Raw genomic sequence first — 8139 nt, 5'->3', positions numbered from 1 at the left:
AAAGCCCAGACTTCCAGACTTAAGTACAGCTTCTTCCCCACTGCTATGAGACCTCTAAACCAATCACCTCTTTCATATCCTCTTCCCAATGATGCTGCCACCTTCTTGGACATTTAATTCTCCCTCTCTCAGTTATTCCATTATTGTCACTTCAGCATCTCTTTTTGCACTGTGTCGGCTTGCACTACTATTTCAGAAACAGAATCAGAATCAGGTTTATTATCACTGACATATGTTGTAAAATTTGTTGCTTTGTGGCAGCAGTACAGTGCAAGACATAAAGACATAAAAACGTATAAAAAAAAGACAATTCTATTTTTGCACCATTCTACTGTTTTGTGCTTGTCACTGTATTTATTGCTGTATTATTATTACTATGTACACTGTTTATTCTTCAAGCTTCATGTGAACAAGGAATTTCATTGCACCCTGGTGTGTATGACAATAAACTAATCCGAATCTGAGTCTGAAGTTTGAGGGTGCAAATTTTAAATACTTGACTAATGTATGCTTACCGTATACCCTATTTGTTGCATACAGCCTCACCAACCTCAATCACTCTTGTTTAATTTGTGGGATTTGCTTTAAGGTCTTCAGTTATTTTCCTTGAGACGGTAATGGTGAGCTACCTTCTTGAACCTTTGCGGCCCTTGTTGTATCAAGGATGGTGTGTGAGTTGGAGGGGAATGTGCGGATGGTGCATTCCAGAATGCATGTTGTCCCTCTGCTTCTATTTTGCAGAGGTCCCAGAACTGGAAGATCCTGTCAGTGTGGTCTGGGCAAGCTGCTGCAGTGCACTTTGTAGGTGGTACTCAGGGTGGCATGATGGTACAGCCAGTAGAGCAACTGCTTCACAGCACCAGAGACCCCGGTTCAGTCTTGACTTTGGATGCTGTCTGTGTGGAGCTTCCACATTCTCCCCGTGAGTGCATGGGTTTCCTCCGGGTGCTCCGATTTCCTCCCACATTCCAAGATTGTGCAAGTTCATAGGTTGATTGTTCCCAGTGATAAGACATCTGGGAGAACCTGGGGACAGTTGTTGACAATTGGGGAAAGTAAAAAATTGGGTGAACATAGGATTAGTGTAAATAGATAATTAATAGTCAGTGCAGTCTTGGTGGGCCGAAGGGCCTGTTTCTGTACGGTATCTCTCTATGAGAGCTTAGTGCCCTATGGTGGAGGGAATAAATGTTGAGGGTGGTGGATGAGGTGGCAGTCACGTGGGCTAGTTTGTTCCAGATGATGTTGAGTTTTGAGTGTTGGCAGAGCTGCACTCACCGAGGCAGGTGGAAGGTATTTCATTACACCACAACCAAAAAATGACAGATGCTGGAAACCTGAAAGTAAAGGAAATGAATGTTTTGGACTGCTGGAAATGCTCAACAGATCAGGTAGACAAAAAAGGTGAGGTGAAATTCTCTGCCCTTGACCACAATATAACATTTGACAGACCTGGTAAAAACTGAGGCAGTGGGAATAAAGAGCAACTCTGATGACTGAGTCCTCAGGAGGAGACGGTCAGATAATCCACTTGACACATCCATCTGAAGTTATTACCATAGACTTTGCATTAACTTTTTGCTCTCAAAAGCTGAGCTCTGTCATCAATGATGGTATTAACTATTTCACAGGCCAAACGATCCATTTTGCTTAAATGGAAGGATCCAATACCCCCTACTACTTTTCAATGGTTCTCTCAAACTATATCATGTTTAAACTTGGAAAAAATTAGGAGCGGTACTGTTGATCCTTCGCTTAAATTTGAGGAAGTTTGGAGTCCATTTATTCGATATTTTCACATGATATAGATCCTCTTATAATAACCTTTCAATTTAGAGGAACAGAATTGACGACATAATATTGCTCTGTTTCTATTGAGAAATTTTAGTCCAGTTTTTTTCTGTTTGTTTTTTTTTGGGTTTTTTAAAAATTTTTTTTTCTTTAGCTTAGTTTGGTTTGATATATTGTTTATAATTTTTCTTATTGTTTTGGGGATTTTTTTTCTTTCTTTTATATTTTATAATATATCTTTTCCTTTCATATTATATTCATTCACTAACAGATTGTTGGATCTGCAGATTTTTTTGTACTTTATTGTTCTTTATGATTATCCATGTCATGACTGTTCTCCTGATCTCTTTGTACTACATGTATAAACATTGATATATTAATCTGTATTAATTTGAAAACTAATAAAAAGATTGAAAAAGAAAACTATTTCACAGCCCATAATAATTTGTGATTGAATGTGGAATGTAAATCTTGAATCTGAACCTTTGCATTCTGGTTCTATATTTTAGCATATGATTGCTTTAGCACATCAACACTTGTTATGATCAAGACAAGTCAAATCAAGTTTATTGTCATGTTCACAAGTACTGTGAGGTACAGGTACAATGAAAAACTTGCAGAATCAAGGCAAGTAGATTCAGACTACACACAAAACATGAATTATACATGTCAGACATAAATTGTACAAGACAGTGTAAAAAAAAACAGTGCAATAGAAGACATGAGTGCAAAAATCACAGAGACTAGTCCATGGTAGTGCAAGAGGTGGTCCTTAGTGTTCAGTGCTGAGGGTTGTGCAGGTCAGTTCAAGACGTGATGGTTGTAGGAAAGTAGCTGTTCCTGAACCTGGTGGTGTGAGACTTCAGGCTTCTGTACCTCCTGCCTGATGGTAGCAATGAGAAGAGGGCTTGGCCCGGATGGTTTGGATCCTTGATGATAGCTGTCACCTTCTTGAGGCATAGCCTCATGTAGATGTGTGCCTGATGCTGATTCTGACACCAAGACCTGGAGAACAATCATCCATGTGGTGACAAGTGGTAAGTAATGCTCATACCACTCAAGTGCCTACAATGACAGTCCTGAAGAAGAGGCAGTCTAACTGTCTTTCCTTGTTATTCAACAGCATTGTTGTCTTTGAATCTCACACCGTTAACATCCTAGGTTGCCCAGGAACTGAAGGATTGAGGGTGAATTTGTAGCAGCAATGAGCCAGCTACAAATAGAAATTTGGATTTATCAGTCATGATCCTCCCAGCAGGAATTTGTAGGGGAAACTTGGACTGATTCTTCACAGAAGAGTCTTGTAACATGCAAGAGACATCAAATAGGACAAAAACTAGCCTTGCCCACAAACACAGATTAAAAAAAATTGACAGTCAACATCGTGTCTCACGTATGGTCAAAGACCAACTGTTCTACAAACTTTCGGAAACAGTCAAAACCTTAAAGAAAATTAGAAAACCTAAAACAGTCATGAACATTCTATAAAAATCTTAATTAACAAATGTTTATTTTAGTAACTTATGGCTGATCTCCAACCCAATCAGTGGGGATACTCACCTACTTGGCTCAAAATCTTTAAAAGGAGGTGAGGATTAGGGGGTCTTCACCAGGTCCTGTTCCACACCAAATTCCACCATGTTTACATTCAGCTTCCCAGAGGTGAAACTCTGCCTGCAACTTCCGGACTTCTGTATTTACATAAAGGTGCACAGATAATGCATAATTTGCTGTTGGTTATGTGAGAAATTTCTAGTGAACTCCTGACGGTTTTGGCAAAATTTCCCTGCACATTTCGATTCCAAGAATCACTTGTGACAACTTAATACCTAATGAAAAAATCAACCTGACTCAAAGACAACAGACCAATACGTGGAAGGTGGAGAGCACTGGCTTGGGTTCCACCTTTTCTACATCAGTAGAATTGACGTTACATCCCCAGCCTTAACACCCTCCAATCCCAGCCCTGTCTGCCCCACACATACTAGCATTTTAACTAGGGATTTTATAATAAGCATCTTGAGATCTGAGATAGCTACACCTATTTTAAATTTTGATCTTAAACAATTCTAGTCAATTAAGTATTCTCTCAGAGCATAACTGGCTCTGTAAAATGTGAAAACCGTAACTATTCCCTTCATACTTTTTTAATACATTCAAATTAATATGAATTGTCACAACAGGGAATATATTGAAATGGGACAACACAACATTTCTATCTGAAGTACAGGGTATAATCCCACCACTCAATGACCCCTGTCAGTGTCTGATGCTAGAACAGTAATATTGAGAACCTACATTCTGAACTGGGTAAAGAAGTTCCAGCAAGCCATTGCAAGAAAAATAAAATCACCGGTGTTGTAGGGGGTTTAGCGCAACTTTATCATATTTTTTCATTAAAATAAATGATAACTACACCATTCCTCCACTACCTTCAGAAATGAACCTTCTCAGCGGTGGTTTTAGACCTATTCAATTCAGTATAATACAGCTCAGTCACAGTCCACAAGTTCATTTGTGCACATGTTCAGACAAAACATAGACATTTGCGGCGACACTCTGATTTTAAACAAAATCTATAACCTGTTCTCTGTATCTCACTATGAGGAAAGTTAATTACAGCTCTATTCATTTCTATTTCTTTCTTAAAACCTCATTGTTAGTAGTAGTCTGATCTTGGCAAGCACAGGAGTACAAAAGATTGCAGTTGGATTTGAGACAGGGAGACTTAACTGGAGGCAAAGCTGAGCGACCTGTGACAACAGGAACTGAAAAGAGCCTGATTATAAGGATTGCAGCTTGGAGCATGTTACACCTTAGAAGCAACAGGGGTGCACAGTATGATTTGCGAGACCATTTCAAGAGCATAGGAACATTCAGATCACAACTCTTAAACAAAGAGTGCATGTTCACTCCGGACCAGATGCAGATTAAATCTTCTCATGCTTTAAATCTAATTTTAGAAATATAAAAATCATAAAAATTAACTTCAGCATATCTGTGGTGTGACCACAGTAAGAGTATAAATTTAATTCCATGTGCACTTACTCAACCATGGATGATTCTGTGATTTGGCAGAGTATTATGATGCTGTGCAAGCTAATTGCATTATTTTTACCTATCAGAAATAGCTTTATGTTGAGAGTGAATTGAAACAGATCATAGAAGAAAAACAATTATGTTCATTTTTTTGAATAACAGGTGTGAAATGGACAAGGTTTAGGTCAATAGAAGTTTTACTGTTTCTCTAAAAGTATCTCCACCTAATTGCTTCACTGTGCTGCACAGGCCTGTTGGAGAAGATGGGTGCTTTTTCTTCCATCTGCCTGTTGTAGTGCCACTTGCTTAAGAGGCCATGTTGATAATCAAATAATGTGTTCAGGAATTGAAAAATTATCATTTTTGGCTTTGATTTCCTCTCCCCCTCCTTTAGTTGTTACAATGATTCCCTGCAACTTGTGACAAGCTCCCAGAGCTCCACTCTTTGCTTTCTGAGTGGATATTCTGCTTTATGTGATTTCAATCTTACAACATGTGTTTGAATTGGCAGCTGAGACCTGACTGCAAAGCTGTTACATATCTAGAAAATAGAGAACAGAGATAATAAAGTCGTAACTAATTTTTAAATAGTTTTGGGCGTCATGGTGGAACAGTGTACAGAAGCACTGATACCCTTTGTTATGGAGTCAGAGGGTCATACAGCATGGAAATGGGCCCTTCAGTCCAACTGGTCCATGCCAACCAACATTCTCATCTAAGTGAGTCCAATTTGCCTGCAGTTGGCCCATATCCTTCTAAACCTTCCCTATCCATGTAACTGCCCAAGTACCTTTTAATTGTTGTTAATGTACTTGTCTCAACCACTTCCTCTGGCAGCTCGTTCCATAAACTGTCCACCCACTGGGTGAAAAAGTTGCCCCTTAATAGTTGCCTTCTAGTTCTTGATTCCCCTAAATTGGGAAAAAGACTGTGCACATTGACCCTATTTATGATCCTCATGATTTTATATACCTCTATAAGATCACCTCTCATTCTGCTCTGTTCCAACGAGAAATGTCCCAACCTGCTCAAGCTCTCTCCACAACTCAGTTCCTTGAGTCCTGGCAACATCCTTGCAAATCTCTTCCACACCCTCTCCAGTTTAATGGCATCTTTCCACTAGAAGGATGACCTAAGCTGAACACAATATTCCAAATGTGGCCTCACCAACATCTTAAACAACTCCAACATAACATCTCAACTTCCCTACTCATTACCCTGACTGATGAAGGTCAGTGTGCCAAAAACCTTCTTCATCACCCTGTCTACCTGCGATGCCACTTTCAGGGAACCATGCACTTGTACTTGGTTGTCAACAAACTCATGTTGTGCTCTCAAAGGCAATCAGAGCATGAACGATAACATTCCTCAGTGTGAAGGAGTAAATAAATAGTGGGTGGTTTATGTCTCTTCTTAAGACCAAGGTTAAGGGCAACTTCGGTAAAGACCCACAAGTAGATGATATGAATGGCCTCCTGTCTAAGAACTGGTGAATGTTCATGGTAATTTAGTGGTAAGGATATGAGCTCTAGGAGTTCCCAAGCTGTACAGATGCACAAGACTCCTGGTTGGTCAAAGATTCCATCCTGATTCTCAACTATCCTGTCTCTTTCTCCCCTTTCACATTTAGTTAAAATTTAGAAGTAAAAGAGGGATATTTTGCATAATTTAGAAACAACATATTCAAAGACGCCTCCAACCCCAGTCACTCTCTCTTCCTTCTTCCATTGGACAGAAGATACAAAAGCTTGAGACCATGTACCACCAGGCTCAAAGACAGCTTCCATCCCACTGTTAAAAAACTCTTGAATGAACCTCTTATATGATAAATATTAACTCTTGATCTCTCAATCTACTTCATCATGGCCCTTGCTCTTTATTTGTCTACCTGCACTGCCCTTTCTCTGTAAGTGTAACACTATATTCTGCATTCTGTGTTTTATCCTTCTGTACTACCTTAATATGCTTAAGTAGGGAATGATCAGTCTGGATGGCATGCAAACGAAAGCTTTTCACTGTATCTTGGTACATGCGACAATAATAAACCAATTACCAATTATTGAATAAGGAAAAGAAGAGAGAGCCACAGAGAGGGAGTTGAAGCTCGGCAGCTCTTCCATAATGCAGGGTGTAATCGACAAGGTCTTGGGGTTGGAGGAGGAGATGTTTGAGATGGTGGGAAGAAACACCACAACCACAAAATATTTTGCATAAATATAAAGCTTAACCATGCCTAATGGGAAAATATTTTAGAACAAAAACACTGCAAGAGGGCTTGTGACAGCATGTTATTTAACTGATGTTTCAAAACCCAATATGCCATTGCATATTGTATAATACACTTCAAGGTTGTCCCATAATCAAAAGGATCCATCCACACCTAAAATGACATCAGAAACTTCTGATAATTTGACTAAGTAAAAGAGGCAGAGATTAGGCCTGAGCAGTTTATTCAAAGCAGCCTTTTCTGTACAGACAGATCACTACATTATGCTTTTACACAACCAAATATCAATCCACACATGGAACATAAAATATGCATACACTGAGCAGGGCATACCATATGTCTTTCACACGCTCCCCAGAACAGCATTTGTTTGCTCTGTTGCCAGATCACGTAGCACTGTGCTTCTCATTTAAATTTCCCAAGTGTGGCTCAGCCGGTCTGTTCTATGCTTTTGCATCTGGTGTTAATACTAAAACTGTGTGGAGTGTTTAGATGACTAGATGGTTTTATCAAAAATAAAAAAAAACACAGATGTCTGAAAGAAATCCAGGCAGCAGCAGATGACAGTGAACCACCTCTGACCACAAATCGTTGTGGAATTCTGCAAATGCAAGATCTCAAGTCAACAAAAAAAAACAGTAGCAGGCATCACAATGGGATATAGTGTCCCATATTGTACGACACACCTCAGGACTGCCTCAAATGCTCCTGGACACACTTCCACCAACATTGAAGGCAGGTATAATATCAGTTAATCAAAGGCTTAAATTAGATTTTCAGGAAATACTTCTGAGTTGGAAGAGGTTAAAGGTTTGGTCTCTAAAAGCAGTAAGTGATGAATTCATAGTGTGCAATCTGATTTGTACAAACCAAAGTGAATCTGTCAGATATTGTACTTCTTGGCCAGCAACCTGAAGGAGTTTACTGTTGCAGAACCATTGAGATTTTTGTTCTTGTTGAGCTTATGGTGGTGGAAGAAGGGGTCAGGCAGAGGCGGGGCCTGGTCCTATAAACACAATGATTAATGTATATAAGTACTGGCATCTGTGGATTGTTCAACATAGAGAGATTCTGAATATCAA

The 8139-nt window shown here is 39.4% G+C and overlaps 1 long non-coding RNA gene across 1 annotated transcript; it reads right to left on the bottom strand.

Moving 5' to 3' along the window:
- Positions 1 to 2575: 2575 nt before the first annotated feature.
- Positions 2576 to 7490, bottom strand: LOC127572968 (uncharacterized). The gene is made up of 3 exons (XR_007956719.1): positions 7391 to 7490; positions 3352 to 3482; positions 2576 to 2796 (listed from the first exon to the last, which is right to left on the bottom strand). It is a non-coding gene; the product is annotated as an uncharacterized LOC127572968 (long non-coding RNA).
- Positions 7491 to 8139: the final 649 nt, after the last annotated feature.

Source organism: Pristis pectinata, chromosome 7 (assembly GCF_009764475.1).
Source record: "Pristis pectinata isolate sPriPec2 chromosome 7, sPriPec2.1.pri, whole genome shotgun sequence".
NCBI lineage: Eukaryota > Metazoa > Chordata > Chondrichthyes > Rhinopristiformes > Pristidae > Pristis > Pristis pectinata.
The sequence above is the reverse complement of the archived record's forward strand: the minus strand, read 5'-3'. Positions and strand labels throughout refer to the sequence as shown.